At 45.7% G+C, this 19,568-nt stretch overlaps 1 long non-coding RNA gene across 1 annotated transcript in view; it reads left to right on the top strand.

The window, feature by feature from the left end:
* Positions 1-19,568, top strand: part of LOC136666439 (uncharacterized) — a 59,723-nt gene that overhangs the window by 23,646 nt on the left and 16,509 nt on the right. Inside the window, exon 6 of the long non-coding RNA XR_010795364.1 lies at positions 14,811-14,888. This is a non-coding gene — a long non-coding RNA (uncharacterized lncRNA). The remainder of the gene's footprint in view (positions 1-14,810; positions 14,889-19,568) is intronic.

Raw genomic sequence — 19,568 nt, forward strand, 5'->3', positions numbered from 1 at the left:
GCTGCCCAGTAGGTAGCATAATTGCTCATTTTCAAGCCGTGATTGATTTTTTTTATTATTTTTTTTTCACCCTGGGTTTAAGAGCGGTGCCTGGTTTTCGCAGCGTAACCCGTGACTCCTGAACTGTAGCTTGTGGTGAGCAAAAAGGTGTGAGCTGATTGATTCCTTCACTGTTAACCTGATTAAGAGACAGCCATTAAGGGCAGGGATTAGCTTCGGGTGGATTACTCCAACCCTACTGTCTTTCTAACCCTAGCTAGAGCTGGATGATACGCGCAAAATTTATATCACAATATATTTCTGTCGATACGATATCATTCCGATATTGATATACACAGTAAATTCACCAGTGTTAAATCAACACTGCCACAGAAAAACTGCCAAGAACTGAAAGCATTATGACATCACAATCAAACAACAACCTCTTGGCTTTGTCAATATTAACATATTTAAATTAACTTTAAAATCGAGTGCAGTGAAGGCTGAATGGTTTAGAACAGTAAACCCCCAGCTGTACTCAATCACACTTTCCTAGAACTGTTCTAAACCAATCAGCCTTAACATTACTACCACCTCTACACTCAGCTCCACTGATCATAGAGGAGCACTTTGCAGCTCATCAGTTTCGCCCTGTAGTCCATCTGTTGCTCTGAATACTTTGTGAGCCACTTTTCACCTTGTACTTCAATGTTCAGGACCCCCCACAGAGTCGGTGTGTTTTGGGCGGCGGATCATTCTCAACGCTGCTGTGACACTGACACTGATCCCCCGCCCAAATCCTACCTACTCTGGAGGTCCCGAACGATGAAGAACAGGGTGGAAGGGAGCTTAAAGTATGCAGAGCGACTTCTCAGTGCTTTGAGCTGCAGATCCGTTACCTGAGTACAGGTGTACACTGCTCTGTCCACTTCTGTTGACACGTACAACCGTCGGGGTAAGGGCAAGATCATGTACGTTTCCCCCAAACCACTCCCTTAAGGTGGAATTGACGTATTTGTTTCTATCTGTTCTGATCTAACACAACCCCCCACCGAACATGATTCTGATGAACAGCCTGATGCAGGCAGCACACTGTTAAGTCATTGGCCCTAACCCAAGGTAATCCAAAGGATAATCAAATAGTCTGGCAGTGTAATATAGCATCTTAATGAAGAAATCTGCAACGTACTACCATTTTCTCTTAACGGATCCTTCCCTGTGGGTCGCAGTACGGCATATTAGCGGCAAAATAATGCGCCTCTCTCTCCTGGCGCATCTTCTCTCTCCACACAGGATTTGTGCGAGCAGGTTTGCAGGCGTAATAACGCCGCTGTTAAGAGCAGAGCCCAGGCAGAGCGATCTCCATTATCTCTGTAATAGCTCTAGCACTGTCTTTTAGTGCCCTCATGCTGTCGTTAATCGTTAAGGATTTTGATTCGGTAAAAATCCCAAAGGTGACACTAATGTATCCAAATATATTTGCAACAGATGTTAGTTTTTATTTTTAATGACGGAACAAGAGTTTAAAATTTTCATTATGATCGAAGAGAGTGGGTGCTTTTTTGTTTTTTTTTTCTCTTTTCTCTTCCCCTCTTCCCCTCTCCCCTTCCCTTCCTCTCTCCATTTTCCAGTGTGGTCTCTCTTCAGTCTCGCTCTGCTGTGTGAGAAGTATACCACCTACTGGTTATACCCTGCACTTCCAAACAGCCGTCTTGACTCCACTGTGCTCCCAGAACCATCAGCACAGACGAATAAAGCTCATATTGCTGTGTCGACTCCAGCAAACAACGCTCCATCTTGTTCTAATCGCAGATTGCAAGATGGCCAAAAGTCTTTGGACACCTGCTGAGTGTTTGTTCTGAATCGGGAGTTGGTTTCTCCTTCGCAAATCGCAATTTAAACTAAAATACTAAACGTGGGAACGCTTTCTGCGAGGTTTTCATAGCCTTCAGCTAGGGCTGAGCGATTATTGAATATCACTATATGGCAATATCAAATATTTCCATACCATAGAATAAGAGTACAAGTCTATTTACGAATTAAAAGTCATTAAACAGTTATAACACAGGGGTAGAAAGGGAAACGGTGAGCTGTTGTTTGCCAAATAGTGAACCCACATCCATCTACAGTTACACTTACTTTGTCTTCTCCGTCAGTCGACATTAACCCTGTGAGCTTCAGCACGTATTTGTTAAATAAGTTTAACCATTTTAACCATCAAGTTTATTCCAATTTACCACTGATAGAATGTGTGTTTTAAACACTGACGATAATGTATTGCACCTAAAAATATGCAGAAAGTACTAGGACACTATGCAGAGAAAAAGGAGTAACTGTTGCCTTTTCTATCTCTGTGTTATAAATGATTATGAATTTTTATTCCTTGGCTTTCAACCCAGAACAAGACTTTTGCTTTGTTTTATTTGAGTTATTTATTTTTCCTTATTGGTTATATTTTGTTTTATAAACATATTTATTTATAAAGCACTTTAAAAAACAACAGCAGCTGAAACAAAGTTGAGTTGAATGACTTTTAATGTGTATACAAACTCATTAAACACCATTTAATAAACAGATTTTTAAAACATTTATAAACCTTTATAAATGTAATATTATTTTAAAGTGGTACCGATATTTCGATAAACTCAATACGATTATTAAACATTTCTTTATTTAAATATACATTATTTACAGCGTGTCACTGACTGACGTTAATTACAGGCCTCTGTCTACAGTTCATTAAAGTTAGTTTAAGAATATTAATATTGGCAACGCCAGCAGGGTAAGGTTTGACAGTGATGTCACGTTTTTGTACCATTTATAATTAATATTTATATCAATATCAGAATTATACTGTCAACTGTATACTGTAAATTATCCACCAAAATTAATATTTCGTGATATAACTTGAGGGCAGGTGCTCATTTGACCTCAGGCTTGTGGCTGCTCCAGAACTTCCTGTTTTATTGGATGGTTTTACTCAGTTTTGCGTCGGTACCTGCAAAACACCACCGCTACGTAGTTGTCGTCTTTTTATTTTTGTTTTTTTAAAGCTTGTTTTAATATGCCAAATATTGGAGCAGAAAAATAGACGCGGAACCCACCGTCTGAGCGAGTTGTGATCAGGACTTTGTTTCTTAGCTTTGCGTTAAAGCTTCAATGCTAATGTAGCGTGCTAACCAGTTTTCAACTGCACTCAGGTTAAGAGGAGCATTGTTTACATCGATGTAAGTGAAGTTTTAAGTCGCAGGATGCGCATCTGTCTCGAGAAGCTGTTGCGTTTGATTGTGCGTCTCTCTAGAACGCCGTGACGTGGAGTTGCCGGATGCGAGAAGCCATAGCATATGGCTTTGACCCCTTTTCGAGGTGCTTCAGAAGGTGAATGGAACAGAAGCATATGTGTGCGAGCGCTCTTCAGGCTTTCTCTCCGCGCTGAAATTGTCAGCCGAGGCCCTCGAGGCAGGAGCAGGCCTGGCGGTTAAAGCCGCAGAAGAAGCCGAGGAGACGTCCTGAAGAACCTTCAAGCCTCCGAGCCTCTAACTCCACACGTAAGCCATAGCCATCATCCTGCCGTCGTTTCGGAGAGAAGCCGGTAATTATATCAGCGAGCAAACACTTCACCGAGCATCGCTGATGGAATCCAGGAAGGTAAAGGCTTTCGAGGTGGAAGTCACGCCTGCTCTTTAGTCGCCTGGAGGCCATTTGCTGTCAACAAGAAGCTGAAGTCATTGAGGGTTATGAGATCGGAGTTTGAACCTGTTACCTCCAGATACCGAAGAGGAGCAGCACCAAACAAAGGAGGACGGTCAGGGGATGAGCCACCATTTTCACTGTCAAGTATCAGCCAGAGGGGTTGAGTGGTGGAGCCCCATCCAGTGCCTTTGGGATGAGTTGGAGTGGGGTTTGTGATCCAGAGCTAATCATACAGCATCAGAACCTGACCTCACTGATGTCGATGTGGCGGACTGCAATTAAATCCTCACAGCAATTTTGCAGCATATTATGCAAAGCCTTCCCAGAAAAGTACTTCATTTTTAGGTGTGTACAGTTATACATCACACAAAAATAACGCTTTAAAACGCATCTGTACACGATATTCGTTAATAACTACATTAGCCTCTTAAAGGCAAAAGTAACAGAGTAACTTCAGAAGCTCAGCTGATTCAGGACAGAAGGGAACATTTGTCTTAATCTGAGAGTTGGGCGAGCCCTAGGCCTGTGCTCTAAAGAAGAGGGGAAGGGCCACAGAGAGAGAGAGAGAGCGCTAAGAGAACACTCGCTAAACGCTAAACACAAGCAGATGCCTGGAATCATGAACTGTCTCCTCACAGATGGAGGCCGAGGTGATGGAAAGCTTCCTGACCCTGTTCGCCATCACTCATCCTGGCTTTTTTGTGCCCCCTCCCTTCCCCTCCTCCCCTGCGTGGCCCACCCACCTCAGCGGCCGGGACCCCCTCTGACACGCCCAGTGATTAGCGGTTTCCACGAGTTAGCCTCTCTCTCTCTCTCTCTCTTCCAATGTCTTGTTTTACCACCCCCTCCAGTGGCACATTTGATCGATCTGCTAGTTCTTCCGGCGTTTGATTGATAGCGGAACACAAGCCCGCTAGCGCTACGTTGAGAGAGAGAGAGGGACCCGGCCCCTGTCGCTGCCATTGATCTTCCTCTAAATGAAACGTTCCGTTTCCCACCGCATTTCATTGTTAAACGCAGTTCATTAGCAACAGAGAGGGAGATTTATCACTGCCGCTTTCTCTCGCCTAAGACGCAGCCACGCTAGCACCAGCGACTCATCCGTCTGCAGAGAGAGGACAGGGCCGACAGCAGACCTGACCTCCTCTCCACCTCAGATTACACAGTGCACTTCAAAGAGCGATGGTGACGATGATGATAAAATAACGCAGGTGCTTTTAACGAGGACTGTTTAATTGTTTTATATTGAAATCACAGTTTGAAAAATCACGAGACGTATTTGATTTCAGCGCGCGTCATCAACAAAAACGTGACCTTAAAAATGATATATCGGATATAGCGCTGTTTTCTGTGGTGCGTAGATTTCAACAAAGGCTTTAAAGTCAATAATAAGAAGTCTGCGCAGTAAATATCTTAACCCTTAAGAGCCCAGACTCACTTCGCCATAAAGCGAACGTTTTCTGTTTTTAACTTTTGGGTGAAATCCCCAATGGAACATAAACATATACCATGTTCCACCCTGAAATGGGTTCAGGACGGGTCTTTTGAGACAGGACAGGTTACTAAGGCAGTTCAATTGTTAAAAAATGCTTTTAAAATAAGCATTTCTGTGGTCTCCATGTCTTCACACACTGTGACTGCGTCCAGGACCCTTCAGTAAATGTCAGTTAGGGACGTCATGGTTTAAGTGAAGGGTAAAGCTGTGTAGACTCTCACAAACCGTATGAAGGTCATCGTGGGCTTCACACACGGTCTTAAATATAACAGAGTTGGACCAATCAGAGTCTTTCTTCACCTAATGTCTTATTATTCCATGAAAAACACCCTGGTTTCTTTTGATTTTAGTTATTACCCTCAAAAATGTAACTTTCTCTCCCTGTCACGAGTTGTTTCTCGGAACTCCGACGTCTCCGATTCATAAACACACACATGGATTGTAGTAAACCACAATAAACAACGTGAAATTCATTTCAAAACAGGACAGAAACAAAAGGCGAAGCAAGAATATGCTTCCAATCATGAATAAGATGACAATGAAGTAAAATAATTATAATCACAAATGTATTTCCAACCTGGAGCTAAACAGAAGGTGTCCTCAGTTGTAATTAAGAAAGCAGCAAAAATATGAACAAAGGTAAGAGGAATACATAAACATGATTACACATGAATCATCGCTGTGTATTCATCTCCACAGATACTCCAACACACACTTCAGTTTTTTTTTGCGCAGGACTCAGGAAAATGTACTAAATCTAAAAATCGTGCTCATTTATGTGTACTTTAATGTGTCTAAAAATCCCTGATGTATTATTAGAAACAAATGTAAAGCACACACACACACACACACAGCCCAATTAAAACTTGTCATTTGAAGAATGTCAAGCGTATTCATTTTTTCTCGTCTTCACCAGATGTTGCAGTGCACCTGCAGGCTACAGTGTGTGTGTGTGTGTGTGTGTGTGTGTGTGTGTGTGTGTGTGTGTGTGTGTGTGTGTGTGTGTGAGAGAGGCTTTTCTCCTGTTCGGTCTCGTCTTGTGTGTGCGCTCGTCCCCCACTAATGCAGTTCACACCTCGGGGGTCCGCAGCTGACACCCCAACTTTCAAACACAATGAACCGAGCTGTATTAGAGTGATTAGCGAAGCTAACCCTCGCCTCGGCCTCCTGTTATTGGCAACGGTGGGTTTTAGTCAGGGCTGTGTTTGGGGTTATTAATCAGTCAGATATTTATGATGCTCTGTAAAAATATTAATAAATAAATGATTCATTGGTTAACACTGGAAAACGACAAAGCTTCTGTTCTTAAATAGATCACGTTTTCCAGAGTTCCCTGAGCGCATCCTTGGCATTTATTCCAGAGTCAGTTCTTTTCAGACGCCTCTCCTGAGCTCAGAGGTCTGCAGCCACTCCTCGAAGTTCAGTTGCTGGAGTTGGTTGTGTTTTCCTGCTTCTCGCAGTCAAGGTCGTCCCAAAGACATTCAGTAACGTTGGGTTCCATTTTCTTCTTTGGAGTCAGTTCAGGATTCATAAAATGGCCACGTCCTTTCAGACCCACAGTGCTGAATATTCTCTTCTCAGTTTGGAAGTGTGCAGTGGTTCAGATCTGAAATGAGAGTGGTGCTTCGTTCCATTCTCTCTCTCTTTCTCTCTCTTTTTCTCTCTCTCTTTCTCTTTTTCTCTTTCTCTCTCTCTCTTTTTCTCTTTCTCTCTCTCACTTTCTCTTTCTCTCTCTCTCTTTCTCTCTTTTTCTCTCTCTCTTTCTCTCTCTCTTTCTCTCTCTCTTTTTTCTCTCTCTTTCTCTCTCTCTCTCTCTCTCTCTCTCTCTCTTTCTAAGAGAAACTTTTGCGATGTTTGTAAAGTGATGTTTATTAGGAGAGTACAGTGGTGGTACCAAACTAGGTCTTAGTGGTGGTGTTTGTGTCATCCTTCCATCCCTGAAAATTAAATAACCTGTAATTGACTGGAAATTAATTTAAATAAGGAAGGGTGGTCTCTGAATTCTGCACAGTGTTTTGTACGAATCCACCCCATGTTTGCATCTGAGTGAACGCATACATCTGTCTTCTGTGTGGGTTTGTGTGTGTGTGTGTGATAGAGACACACTTGTGACAGGCCGAGCCGTAGTTATGATGTATGAAGTCGTGATGGATTCTGACTCCCACACACATTTGCACGTCAGTCATCTCTGGATCAGATTTACAGTAATTGATGTGTGTGCAGTAAGCATGAGCTTAATGAGCGACGAAGAAGCATTTAGCCTAGCGTCGCTATAAATGACACAAGACGTAACATTAGAGCTGGAACTTTCTGCCGCCTTGATTATTAGTTTATCAAGTACCGCGGAAAAGTTCTTCTGTCACTGCAGATGTACCTCAGGGCTAGGATTTTATTCAGGAATATAATTGTTCCATATCTTATTTTCATTTAAGATTTTTTATGTTGAATTGATTTCAGAAACCACTGCCTCTCTGGAGAAGAGCTAGTGAGCTGTCGACATGGAGGGCAGTTTATATCAAGGTGTGCACGCTCCTGACGCGTAGGATGTCCCAATTCTTAGATACCTTAAATGTGCTGCCTACTGGGATACCTTAATCTGGTTTTAAGGCGGTATCAAACCGTTCCTCAGTCGCGAAGGCAATACCATGAGGCAATGCAAGCACAACTCCTATCTATTTCGCTCTTTGTCCATCGCTCTGAAACACTGAGGGAAGTAAACACCGGTTGCATGCAGTGGGCGGGAACAAGCCGTGATGCAATCGCTCTCTAACGATAGCGTCTCAGTAATCTGCCACATGATGACAGAAGGCTGCCGTCTGTGTAGTCAGCTCACTAGGTTTTGGGACAGTACCTTCATAACAAACAAAAGTGGAGTTTAAATCCCCTGCTAGGCGTTTGAATGGCATGCATTGTTTTATTTATCATTAATTATATACATTCATACAGCACCAGGCTTGTTTCTCTTTGAATGGAGAGAGACCCAGTGTATGAACCTGAAGCTGAAGCCGCCACATCGCAGTCGTGTTCTGAATCACTGATAACGTCTGACAGCCGTCACCGTCAATAGATCTCTCAAATAACACACAAGGTTAATGAGCATGTCTCCACCAAGAGTGAAGCTGATTGGCTGTTTGTTCTGAAGGGTGGGACTTTCCCTGTAAACAGATGCCTTGGTGATCTTTTTAAGTGGCACTGTCCAACGGGAAACTGACCGATACAGCTTTTATGGCCACTGCCACTTGTTTGGAATAAGTCTTTATAGCAGTGGCGTAGCCAGAAATTGACCTTTGGGTGGGCTTTGGCAAAAGTGTATGGGCACCGTTTTTCCCTCCATAAGCAAATGCACAACTGCACACCTACTGAAGCGGGCCGCATAGCTGTGACGCTGCATGCCGGCACGGCTTTGCTGGGCTTTAATGCTTCCCACCCCATCCTCACACTTTTTGCCTCACCATCGCTCGTGGCTCATGCCGTCAGCGCAGAATCACACGGTGCAGACGCATTTGTCTTCTACCCTCCAGCCTCCACCGGCAGCTGTTAAAACCACACCTATGGAGGCGTGCAGTTCATCGTGAAAGTGTCAATAACCCAATCAACGCCCGGAGAGCCTCCACGTGTCCGCGCCACCGCGACTTCTTGCAGTTCAGTTCACAAGTAGTGGCGGCAGTTTTCCACGTGCCTTGCGCTTGCCTCACCTTGCCTCCAACTCCCAGTCCGACGTGCAGAAGCGAGAGTCCGCGCGGAACAGCCAGGAATGAGTGTGAGAGAGGGAATTTAGCTCTGGGCCTTGGTCCAATTTGGGTGAGCCCAGGTCCACTGAGGCCCACCCGTGGCTCCACCCCCGTTTTACAGATGCTAATGCCAAGTCAGTGTAGGTGTTATGTAGCTTCATAAACAATAGGTCTGTCCCAAAACCTAGTGAGCGGCCCAAGTAGGTGCTGACAGCTGTTTACGTCGGCACTGTTCTAACAGTCATCTGTCTTCCTGAGGCTGATTATCGAGAAGCTGGAGTTAGAGAGTGATTGCGACCCACCCATGGACAGATCCCCACCACCGCTTTGCGGGCAACTTTATTTTTTGTGGAACCAATTCTGTAGACACACTAGCAGATTCACAGCAACTTCACACAAAAAAAAGATAAGGTATCATTACCACACCTGGTCTCCGTCTGGCCACCCCTACGAAGATTGTCTGGCTCCGCCCACTGCACGCAACCGGTGTTTACTTCCCTCAGCTGCTAGCATCGTCTCCACGTTTCACCGCGATGGACTCTAGTCTTACCGTCTTTATTGTGATTTTAATAATATCTTCTCTGGGATCATGGGACTGTCTTCGTGGCTGAGGAACGGCCCGATGCTGCTTTAAAATTAGGCCAGATGAAAGGAGCCCTATGTAATATATTTACCTTAAAATTACAGCTTCAGAAACCAATGTGAGGATTCACTGGCCACGAGAATAGAGCCTCTGTTATTGCTACTTTAGGATCGACGCTGCAGAAACAGCACTGTAACTTTTGGAAGCGCGTAGGACGTCACCACCCTCCGTACCCTTCCTCATAGATTTCAGTACAGTGCTGTGAAATGATTTACACTAGGGAAGCCCCAGGAGTATGAAGTAAAGTAGTAAGCAGACAGCTCACTAGGTTTCGGGACAGAGCCAGTGACCCACAGTTAACACTCACAAGATCATCTCTAGGTTAGCAAACTTAAAGGAGCAGTCTGTCATTTTCTCGAAGGATTCTCCTTCGTGTTCTAAAACAGTTGTTACACTGACACCTAGTGGTCTGGATGTAGCAGAGTTTTGAACAAGGCCGCCCCTGTGTAGGGGGCCCGCATTGTGGAACATAAACGGGTCCATTCACGGGCTATTGATTTTGAGATGTTTTGTATTCGCTTTATAAAAGATGCAAATACTGTTGTCTTTTTTTAATAATAAAAAAGTCTTTACTGCATCTTTAATGCGATGGTGCTTTACTTACTGGGATAGATCTCTCAGGTTGTAAAGGGTTAATAATGGCACTAATTCATCCCACTTCCAGGCCACACCCTAAGGTCTAAGTAAAGCACTGCTGATCTAGGACCAGTTTTTTTATAATTTGTTTTGGAGTGGTGGGGGGGGGGGGGGGCTGATTGTTTCCGTACCCTGTGCTCCGGTGTGTATTTGCCGTCAGAAACGTGCACAAGTCGCTGGAGCTCATCCATATTCATCTGCTGGAGTCAGGGACCCTGGCATATGGCGGCTTCTCCCATACACCCCGCACCAGCGAGAGAGACAAATTCAAAATTGGATTTAACACTTCAATTCCCCACTGACCTCGCCGGCTGATACATTCTTGCCATGCTGGAGGTGTGTGGCGTGGGGCCTGAGCTCTGATACAGTACTGCAGTTGCGATACAGTACTGCAGGCCTCCTGTAGGTGGTCCACTTTTACCCAAAGACCTGCAGCAGGAAAAGCAGAGAGAGTCTGATCCGATACTGTCTCTGGATGATGATGGAGTAGCCTTTGTCTGTAGACAATGCTGTGTTAAGACTTGGAGTTCTAAATACACTTGCGTTAAAGGAACACTAGGTAAGATTTGGTATTTTGGCTCCAGGGCTCCCCCTACAGCTCCTTCTTGCCTGGACTAGCAGCAAGAAGCTCTGTTCCTCATGTTACAGCTCAGTGAAGCATCCCAATGATTTTGAAGTGGTAGTTTTAAGGTAAAAACAAACACCTAGTGTTCCTTTAACATGCTACTAGAATGCACAGCTGTTATACTGACACCTAATGGCCTGGATGTGGCATAGATGCTGTACTAATTATTTTTATTCATGGCATCATGTGGTTTGCTCTTTAATTTTATTACATTTATTTATTTATTTATATTTACTGGTTTTCTATCATTGATTTCAAAGGGCGTGGCTCAAAAGGATGAGTCTGCAGCGTGCGTCTGAAGACCGCGTGAGACCGTGCTGTAAAGACCAGAAGATAGTTCTCCACCGATGTGAGCAGCTGTACATCAAACAAAACACTTTCAAACTTAATTGTCCACTTAATATTAACTCAGTTCTAATGTATGACAACATCTTTTAAAAATATAAAACACGTAAAACTCAGCATTGTGTCTTAATACACGACATGGCCAAAAGTCTGTGGACATTTGTGTCCCTTTTCCAGCAGAAGCTAGTGTCCGCTAGTTGGTGTACACTGTGACGTGGTTGTTGTGGTCATGCCCTCCATCTCTCCTCTGCTTTTGATGAGCTGGAAGTTGTGTGTGTGTCAGTGTGTAAAGGGAGGGGCGGGGGGGGGGCGTGTTCTAGCGCTGATTAAGAGCGGTGCCGGGTCCCCGTTGGGCCGCGCTGAGCGCTGGGGACCCAGGTATCACTGCTGACAGATCGCTACGCTAATTGCTAATTGTGTCCCTCATTAGGTGCGGGGGTGACAGGTGTTGTTAGTGTGTTGCGAGGGATTTTTTTCTCTCTCTCTCGCTCTCTCACACACACACACACACTCTCTCTTGTGACTGCTGCTCCCTCGAGCCGCATCCCCGACCGAAAACGCTAATGGCTCCCCGGAGATATCCCATCAGCCCCTTGGCACAAGACTTTTTTTTTGATACTCTGTTGCCGTCGCTCGGGCGACTCCCTCGTGAACTCTGGAGTTTGACACATTTTATAAAGCCTTTTTATTTATTTACTTTTTTTAAAGTGGATATTCGATGTGAGGCCTGCTTTGTGTCCGAAGGAACACGACCTCATTGTGGTCGGGCCCCAGGCGGAGAGGCTAACGTAGCTTTGTTCACCTAAGCTGGGCGTGGCTTTATTCTGTCAGTCTTTTAAAGCTCTATTCTCTTGCTTTTCTTTAGTTTCAGTCAGCTGGTGTTGAAGTGTGTGAGCAGGGATGAAGGGTGTGTTGGCGGGGGGAGGCACTGCGTTGCTACAGGTCGGATCAATGCCACGCAGCTCCGGCGGCCTGCGGTTGTGGGTTCTGTCCCCATCCTCTGGCTTCCGTCTGTGAGGAGTGTGGTGTGTTTTCCCAGTGTCTTTGTGGGTTTCCTCTTGGCGCTCTGGTTTTCTCACTCCTCAAAGTGCAGTAGAACTGCTCCACAGCTCAGTGCTGGGGGCTTTAAACTCATGCCTTTCTAGCTGCAGTGACGGAGAAGCATGTCAGTAGTAAGTCTGCTGTTAAAGGGCTAATTCTGTGGATTCTGCTGTAACAAAGAAACCTGGAAGCTGTGATCCGTGGAGACTGACAGCTGCTTTAATAGAATAAAAAGTCGAGGAGATGGCGAGTGTGATTAATAATTATTGTTGTGTGTCTGCGAAGGCTTTCCTCTGGTGTGCAGTGTTTTCACAGGCCACTAATTACAGTCTGAGTGGCTGCTCTCTAGTCCCCGCTCAGCCCCAGCGCCCTGCTCACACCCTCTCTCACACTCTCACACTCACACACTTGCACTCACTTCTCTCTCTCTGTGGACATTAACTCATCTTCTCGCTCTGTATTAGCGCAGGTATTAGCCATTAGCTGGCCGCTCAAGCTGCTGTCTGCTTCAAGCTCTTGGCGTGTGTGTGTGTGTTTGTCTGGGCCTCAGGGTGTGTGTGCAGCACCAAGGGGAGGAGGTATGTGTTTGGTTGAGGGAGTACACACACTAATAATAAAGCCCCTGACGCAGGATCGCTAATGAAGCGGCGTCTCCAGGGACGAGGCTTGCCGGTGCGAACAGCGTGTGAAGGTAGAAGTCTCGGTTCCTGATGTGAGCAGATGATAAGCTGAGACCAAATGAAAAATGAATTTTTTAAACGTCTGTATAAGCAGCGGTCTTACTGTTCAGTTATTGATATCGATGATTAGCTCCATTAAGACTGAATGCCCCGCCCATGCTATAGTAGGACACGCCCACCCAATGCTAGGACACGCCCACTTGTTCATTTTTTTGTGGTTTGAGGTTGAGAAGACAAATCAAGTGCTAGAAAGAGCTGCTCAATACTGATCAGAAGTGGCAAGGCATCCCTCGTGTGTGTGTGTGTGTGTGTGTGTGTGTGTGTTGCCCACACCTCCAACTGAGAAGTGTAAGCAAAGTCTTGCAAATGAATGGGCGTCACTTTTATCTAGCGCTGTAATTATTCCTCGTAATCGGAGGGTGATTAGTCGTATTAATCCTCAGCTTCCACTCTGAGATGTGTGTGAGCTGGAAGCTGAAGATGGAGCGACACATTCTCTGATGGAGGAGGACTGGAGTGGGCCCTCAGAGCTCGTCCGTGCGGCGCCGTGGCGTCTGTTAACACTGGTGTTAATCTCTTTGTTCAAGAACAGTCTGAGCTTTGTGCATCATGTAAATAAAGTTGTATGGGGTCCTAAGTTCATTTCCACGCTGTGATTTTACGCCAGTCTGGATCTCTACCCTCTATTCCTTGTATTGAACATCCACTAAAACCCACACTCGTTTCACATACTTAGCCATCGTCTGGCTAGCTGATGTTAGCTATTGCGCAGATGATGGGGCAGTAATGTGATTAAACTTAGCTTCAGTTCTAGGGTGATATTTTTTTTTTCTTTTTACTCTGTGATTTTACGTCCGTCTGGATCAAACATTTCTGTTCTCACAGTGAGTTTACGTTAGCTGCATTGTTGCACAGTTGATTGTGTATTTCATTTCCAATAAGCTGCTTTCTAGAGGATTACATTATACATTTGCGGTGCTCTTTGATTTTACTACTGTGTCGGTCAGACATTTCTGTGCTACATTTTCGTGGATGTTTAGTTGGGGTTGTGGAGTTCGGGGAGGCATTTATTTACGGATTTTCAATAATGAGGGAACAGTTCCACTTGCGTTATTTGGATTTGGCCACACACACACACAGTTGACAGTTAGGTGACATACTCAACCAGGAAACACTTCACTTCCCCTCCAACCCAGTATTGTGAACCTGCAGACTTCCAGCTGCACACACAGTTCTCTTACCATTAGGCTGCGGCTGCGCTTGGCCTTGACTGCAGCTGCAGGGCTATACCTGTATATAATTATTTGTTGATTAATAAGTTGATTGACTCTGAAAACATATAAATATATATATGCACCTCTTCCCTTATCCACACACAGCGGTCAAGGACAATGGCTGCTGGAACAAAGCTGGAGAGGCAGAAATAAAAGTAAAACCAAGCAGGAGTTGAGTTTGCTCTTTGACAGCTGTATGATTTACCTAAACCTGTCCTTTCTGTTTCACCAGCATGCTCCCTTTTCATTATGTCAGTCATAATAAACATTACCTCTCCCTCGTCCGCCAGGCCTGCGGCACGTTCTCTCTCTCTCTCTCTCTCTCTTTCTCTCTCTCTCCCCTCCACCCCCCCTCATACTCGCTCACGCACTCTCTCCTGGCAAACTCTATTTAGAGAACCTGGTAAACATGCCCGTCTTCATTCATTATTCTCTCCCTCATCATGATCAAGCCCCTCGATTTAATGAAGCAAATAGATATTTTCTGCAGTGATTGTCTCTCTCCCTCCAAGTATTAAGAATATTAAATGGACACATCTGTTTTTAATTAGGAGCTAAAGTCACCCCGGTGCTGCCTTCCATGTTAATGGACTTTTGTGCGCGCTGTTTTTATTTATTTGTCATCCTTTTTTCTTTTAAGTCCATTTTCCGTTCCTCTCCTCCTCCAGGTCCTGGATGAACAGTGAGGTAGAGGCGGGCGCCGCAGAGGCCAGAGGTCACCACACAACTCTAAACCAACTGAGAAGGCAAGCCATTTAAAAGAATACTCCGGTTTTGTTGGAGCCAGCCTCTGTCTGTTGCCTCTGTATCCCACAATCCTTCACCAGAGACCCTCGCTTCTCTACCGTCTTCAGCGGTCATACAGTAATAATACAGTTAGAGACTCTGAGAGAGCTACTCAAGCCGTTGTTATGAATTTTAAAGCACTGTAGCATTCATTCAGTCGTTGTCTGTAATGTCTTATCCAGTTCAGGGTCGCGGTGGGTCCAGAGCCTACCCGGAATCACTGGGCGCAAGGCGGGAACACACCCTGGAGGGGGCGCCAGTCCTTCACAGGCCGACACACACATTCACTCTCTCACACACTCACACCTACGGACACTTTTGAGTCGCCAATCCACCGACCAACGTGTGGGAGAACACACACACAACTCCTCACAGACAGTCACCCGGAGCAGGGCTCGACCCTGGACCCTGGAGCTGTGTGACAGTGACACTCCGCCCAGCACTAGAGCAACGTTAACAGAAAGTAGTTCCGGTTACTTTTGCTTTCTCAGAGGTTTGATTGTGTTTTGGCTCCATCAGGCAGACCCCAGCAACTAGGGGATTATTATTATATTATGTTCCTCTCTTAGTTCCTTTACACTTTAATACGATCACTTTGTGATTATAAACAAAGTAAATTCATTGATAATGTTTAATACATTTGGAAAATAGCATAAAGATATAAAAAGCTACTGACTCCCGTCACTTGTAGCTGTTGTTAAACTTCAGGATGAAGTTTGCCGTGAAGGAAAGAGGGACCCCGAGGGTGGGGTGAGGGTGTGTGTGTGGCGTGGGGGGGGTCAGGGGAAACAACACTGAAGTTTTCTATTCTCACTGCTGTCGAATCTCAGAGTGAAAACTGTGGAACATGGGGTTGGTTTTGCAAACAAGGCGTGTGCTCATACAGGAGAAAAGAGTGGAGGAATACAGTGGAGAGAGAGAGAGAGAGAGAGAGAGAGAAATTGAAGGGGGAAAAAAGCCAGAGATAGAGGGAAAGGTAAAGGGAGAGAGGAAAGAAAGACAATGACTGAGGAAGAGGAAGAAATAGAGGGATGAGAGGCAGTGAGTAAAGGAAAGAAAAACTGGAGTGAGAGAGAGAATGAGTGTGTGAGAGAGAAAGAGAGAGAGTGTGTGAGAGAGATAGAGAGATAAAATGAGTGTGTGTGAGAGTGAGAGAGAGAGTGTGTGTGAGAGAGAGAGAGAGAGAGTGTGTGAGAGAAAGAGAGAGAGAGAGAGTGTGTATTAAGGGAACAGACAGGTGTCAGACTCTCGCTCAAATCTCTCTGAGGACCACAGACATAATTAGACACAAACACTCAGGAGGGGTTCGGTAGAAACACACACACACACACACACATTCTCTGAGCTCCACCTGCCATCTAGTGGAGCAGAAAAGGGCCTAATGATGTAACGTGTGATTATCTTCTCTTGTCTCATTTCACCAGAGTCCAGAAGACTCCAGATTTTTAAAGAGACAGTCTCATTATTTTTATTATTTCTTTTTTAACATCGCTGTCAATATAACCTCAATATCAAAACTGACTGCTGGACATTTACACAAAGGTACTATGTCTGTGGTTTGCTTCTGTAGCTTCGCGCTGATGCTACGACGCTAATGTGACTAACAAGTAATAAAAGTTTAGGGCCCTCGAATTAGCACTTAACTCATACTTAAATCATCATATGAAAAAGTAAACTCAAATAAACTTAACTGTAGAAGGGGCTCTAGGATGATGCAGTGCTCTAAATGTTGCCTCTAGGTGGCAGCCCACCAGGCGAGTGCCCACAGCTCTGACCACTACAGACTGAGACTGATCTGAGAAGTTCAGAATCCCTTTATTTCACCAAGTAAATGTAAATGGTGAACAACGTACAAATCTTCCACATTTAACTCATCTGTGGCTGTACACACACACACACACACTCGTGCACCAGGGACTGTGAACACACACCAGAGCGACGGGCAGCCGTCCCCAGAGCCCGGGGGGCAGTTGTGTTATGATCACGTGTTCAGTCCTGTTTTTACCTGCTGTGTGTCTTATTTTCGCTCTGGCCCCTCGCCGTGCGCCGCACCTGTGAGCGCTGAGTGTGCGCAGGTGGAGAAGCCCTCTCCTGTCAGTCTGGCCTTTTCTTGCTTTTGTCCGTATTAAAATCATCCCACCACACGTCTCCTTCACTCCGACGCCGTGACAGTTACGTAGGGGTTACTGTAATACTCTAAAGTAGTTGTAGGTTCACATAAGTTGATGTTACTCGAGTGCTACAGCTCTGGGGGAGGAAGCTGATGGCACGTCTGTTTGCTGGAGCTCTTCTCCAGTGTGTTGAACGGCCCAGTGTTGGTTCATTAGCAAGTGTCTGACCTCACTTGGGGTAAACGTGGGGTAAAGTTATACACAAATAAAAACTTTCCAAGAGAAGGTTAATACCGCTTTAACGTCAACTGTGATGGATCCCATACAGTGGTTATGAATTCACAGGTCAGTTTCTGCCTATCGCTGGAGACTCAGTCAAATCCTCACAGCTGTGTTCCAGCACCTAGATTACAGTCGTCCCAGAAGACAATAAGAAAACTGCGGCCAAATCGCCCGGTAATATGTCGTCATTTTGATGTCGTCTGTAAATGACCTCTCTTCCGATTGGCTGGCCTGTATTGTGTGTTACCGTACTGTACTGCTCAGAACTAAGGCGTGAATAGGCAGATGTATGTATATATGCAGGTTGTGACATCACATAAACCAATTCATAAGACTGTATTGGCAGGTAAGGGTGGCACGGTGGTGCAGCAGGACGTGTCTGTCACAGCTCCAGGGACCTGGAGGTTGTGGGTTTCAGTCCCGCTCCGGGTGACTGTCTGTGAGGAGTGTGGTGTGTTCTCCCTGTGTCTGCGTGGGTTTCCTCTGGGGTACTGTCTGTGAGGAGTGTGGTGTGTTCTCCCTGTGTCTGCGTGGGTTTCCTCCGGGTGACTGTCTGTGAGGAGTGTGGTGTGTTCTCCCTGTGTCTGCGTGGGTTTCCTCTGGGGTACTGTCTGTGAGGAGTGTGGTGTGTTCTTCCTGTGTCTGCGTGGGTTTCCTCCGGGTGACTGTCTGTGAGGAGTGTGGTGTGTTCTCCCTGTGTCTGCGTGGGTTTCCTCCGGGTGACTGTCTGTGAGGAGTGTGGTGTGTTCTTCCTGTGTCTGCGTGGGTTTCCTCCGGGTGACTGTCTGTGAGGAGTGTGGTGTGTTCTCCCTGTGTCTGCTTGGGTTTCCTCCGGGTGACTGTCTGTGAGGAGTGTGGTGTGTTCTCCCTGTGTCTGCGTGGGTTTCCTCTGGGGTACTGTCTGTGAGGAGTGTGGTGTGTTCTCCCTGTGTCTGCTTGGGTTTCCTCCGGGTGACTGTCTGTGAGGAGTGTGGTGTGTTCTCCCTGTGTCTGCGTGGGTTTCCTCTGGGGTACTGTCTGTGAGGAGTGTGGTGTGTTCTCCCTGTGTCTGGGTGGGTTTCCTCCGGGTGACTGTCTGTGAGGAGTGTGGTGTGTTCTCCCTGTGTCTGCGTGGGTTTCCTCCGGGTGACTGTCTGTGAGGAGTGTGGTGTGTTCTCCCTGTGTCTGGGTGGGTTTCCTCCGGGTGACTGTCTGTGAGGAGTGTGGTGTGTTCTCCCTGTGTCTGGGTGGGTTTCCTCCGGGTGACTGTCTGTGAGGAGTGTGGTGTGTTCTCCCTGTGTCTGGGTGGGTTTCCTCCGGGTGACTGTCTGTGAGGAGTGTGGTGTGTTCTCCCTGTGTCTGCGTGGGTTTCCTCCCACGCTCCAAAAACACACAGTAGTTGGATTGGCGACTCAAAAGTGTCCTTATGTGAGAGTGTGTGTGTTGCCCTGTGAAGGACTGATGCCCCCTCCAGAGTGTGTTCCCACCTTGCGCCCTGTGATTCAGGGTAGGCCCTGAACTAGATAAGTGCTTACAGACAATGACTGAATGTATTGGCAGGTAGTTTCCATGTACAAAAAGGGGAAGTCCTTATGTGGAAGCGAACGGTGTTGACATACCACACTAAATGTATTTATGTATTCATATGTAAATGAGCCAGATGTTAACCCTTGAGCATGTTATTGAGGCTCTATTTAAAACTATTGAACTTATCTATGAACTGGTTACTGAAATACAGCTGCTAACACCTTTCTCTGGATGAACATATTCACAGAGATGCAGGCTCCTGCCACCAGAGGGCGACATAAGATCAGCTAAAAAACAGCTCTTGTACTTCAGCGAGAGCAAGCCTTCCCTATGCTTTCTGCTCTGAGACACACTACATGTGCAGAGGTTGGATTAAGGTGTGCACTCTGTGACAAGATGTGTCCAGATGCTCTGAAGTAGCTACACATGAGCCTAAGATGACCATACCCTGTGCAAGGCCTTAGGAGAGTGGGGACTGCAGTTTTCACTGAGTGAAGTACATGAAGTACAATTTTGTGGCGGGGTAGTTTACTGTTGACGCACAATGTTTTTGAAGTAGATTTTATCTGTCGGCTTGTGGTTCGGCAGTGGTTTAGCCGTGACCTGATTATTGTAGTTCAGCGCTACGCTAACAGCACAAACCACTGATGTGCTGCTATAAAAGGCATGCTGTGTTTTTCAAGAAACAATGGTTAGGTTTATTTTAAAGTGGATTTATTCTAACCCCTTTTCACAGGTGAA

Source organism: Hoplias malabaricus, chromosome 1 (assembly GCF_029633855.1).
Source record: "Hoplias malabaricus isolate fHopMal1 chromosome 1, fHopMal1.hap1, whole genome shotgun sequence".
NCBI classification, from domain to species: domain Eukaryota; kingdom Metazoa; phylum Chordata; class Actinopteri; order Characiformes; family Erythrinidae; genus Hoplias; species Hoplias malabaricus.